The sequence below is a fragment of the Portunus trituberculatus genome, unplaced genomic scaffold, assembly GCF_017591435.1.
Source record: "Portunus trituberculatus isolate SZX2019 unplaced genomic scaffold, ASM1759143v1 PGA_scaffold_205__4_contigs__length_1045770, whole genome shotgun sequence".
NCBI lineage: Eukaryota > Metazoa > Arthropoda > Malacostraca > Decapoda > Portunidae > Portunus > Portunus trituberculatus.
The window spans coordinates 620590-623089 of NW_025541373.1; the positions used below are offsets into that span (position 1 = coordinate 620590).

The 2500-nt window shown below is 39.8% G+C and overlaps 1 protein-coding gene across 3 annotated transcripts in view; it reads right to left on the reverse strand.

Moving 5' to 3' along the window:
- LOC123500357 (serine/threonine-protein kinase NIM1-like) overlaps window positions 1-2500 on the reverse strand; it is a 42500-nt gene that overhangs the window by 12205 nt on the left and 27795 nt on the right. The gene's annotated exons all lie outside the window — the stretch shown is intronic.

The window sequence follows — 2500 nt, forward strand, 5'->3', positions numbered from 1 at the left end:
GTAGTAGTAGTAGTAGTAGTAGTAGTAATTGTTGTTGTTGTTGTTGTGTAGTAGTAGTAGCAATGGCATCATCAATATCAGCAGCAGCAGTAGTAGTAGTAGTAGTAGTAGTAGTAGTAGTAGTAGTAGTAGTAGTAGTAGTAGTAGTAGTAATGGCATCATCATTATCATCACTAGTAGTAGTAGTAGTAGTAGTAGTAATAGAAGAAGAAGAAGAAGAAGAAGAAGAAGAAGAATGAAGAAGAAGAAGAAGAAGAAGAAGAAGAAGAAGAAGAAGAAGAAGAAGAAGAAGAAGAAGAAGAAGAAGAAGAAGAAGAAGAAGAAGAAGAAGAAGAAGAAGAAGAAGAAGAAGAAGAAGAAGAAGAAGAAGAAGAAGACGTATCGAATCATTTATGTTAAGTGAAGCAAAACTTGGAAGAGAGAGAGAGAGAGAGAGAGAGAGAGAGAGAGAGAGAGAGAGAGAGAGAGAGAGAGAGAGAGAGTAATCACACACACTTGGGGTTAGTTCTTACCATTTGCCTAGTACAAGTGTGGCAGTCAGGTTAATTAAGGCTAGGTTAGGTTAGATTAGGTTAGGATAGATTGGGTTAGGTTAGGTTAGGTTGGGATAGGTTGGGTCAGGCTATCATCTCACACAACACCAGTTATGGACCAAAAACAACACCAGTTATGGACCAAAACAACACCAGTTATGGACCAAAACAACACCAGTTAGAGGCCAAAACAACACCAGTTATGGACCAAAACAACACCAGTTATGGACCAAAACAACACCAGTTATGAACCAAAACAACACCAGTTATGGACCAAAACAACACCAGTTATGAACCAAAACAACACCAGTAATGGACCAAAGCAACACCAGTTATGAACCAAAACAACACCAGTTATGGACCAAAACAACACCAGTTATGAACCAAAACAACACCAGTTAGAGGCCAAAACAACACCAGTTATGGACCAAAACAACACCAGTTATGGACCAAAACAACACCAGTTATGGACCAAAACGACACCAGTTATGAACCAAAACAACACCAGTTATGGACCAAAACAACACCAGTTATGAACCAAAACAACACCAGTTATGGACCAAAACAACACCAGTTATGGACCAAAACAACACCAGTTATGGACCAAAACAACACCAGTTATGGACCAAAACAACACCAGTTATGGACCAAAACAACACCAGTTATGGACCAAAACAACACCAGTTATGGACCAAAACAACACCAGTTATGAACCAAAACAACACCAGTTATGGACCAAAACAACACCAGTTATGGACCAAAACAACACCAGTTATGGACCAAAACAACACCAGTTATGGACCAAAACAACACCAGTTATGGACCAAAACAACACCAGTTATGAACCAAAACAACACCAGTTATGGACCAAAACAACACCAGTTATGGACCAAAACAACACCAGTTATGGACCAAAACAACACCAGTTATGGACCAAAACAACACCAGTTATGGACCAAAACAACACCAGTTATGGACCAAAACAACACCAGTTATGGACCAAAACAACACCAGTTATGAACCAAAACAACACCAGTTATGGACCAAAACAACACCAGTAATGGACCAAAACAACACCAGTTATGAACCAAAACAACACCAGTTATGGACCAAAACAAGAATTCTAACTTCAAAGTGACAAAAAACAGCCCAAAATGTCAAAAAACTGCCCAAAATGTCAAAAAACTGCCCAAAGTGACACAAAACAGCCCAAAAGAATCCAGCCCAAAATAAGAAACTGCCTAAAATCACAAATATTCAGCCTAAAAATGACAAAAAAACCGCCCAAAATGACAAAAAACTAGCCCAAAATAAAAAAACGCCCAAAATGACAAAATTCTAGCCCGAAATAAAAAACAAAATCTTCCCAAAATGCCACAAATTTCTAGCCAAAAATAAAAAAACAGCCCAAAATGACACAAATTTCTAGCCCAAATTCACAAAAATAAATTAACTCAAAAATAAAAACAATTTCTTCCTCAAAAATGAACAAAAACAACCAAACTTTGTAAAAAACATTTATCAAAATACAAAAACAGCCAAATATCAACAAAAAACATCCGCCACGACCACCACCACCACGACTTCTACCCCAAACGACCCACCACCACCATACAAAAACACTCGCACGACCACCACCACCACGACTTCTACCCCAAACGACCCACGACCACAATACAAAACACTCGCACGACCACCACCACCACCACTTCTAGCCCAAACGACCTACGACCACAATACAAAAACACTCGCACGACCACCAGCACCACCACTTCTAGCCCAAACGACCTACGACCACAATACAAAAACACTCGCATGACCACCACCACCACCACTTCTAGCCCAAACGACTTACGACCACCAAAAACAGTCCAAAATCAACAAAAACATCCTCCACGACCACCACCACCACGACTTCTAGCCAAAACGACCCACGACCACAATACAAAAACACTCGCATGACCACC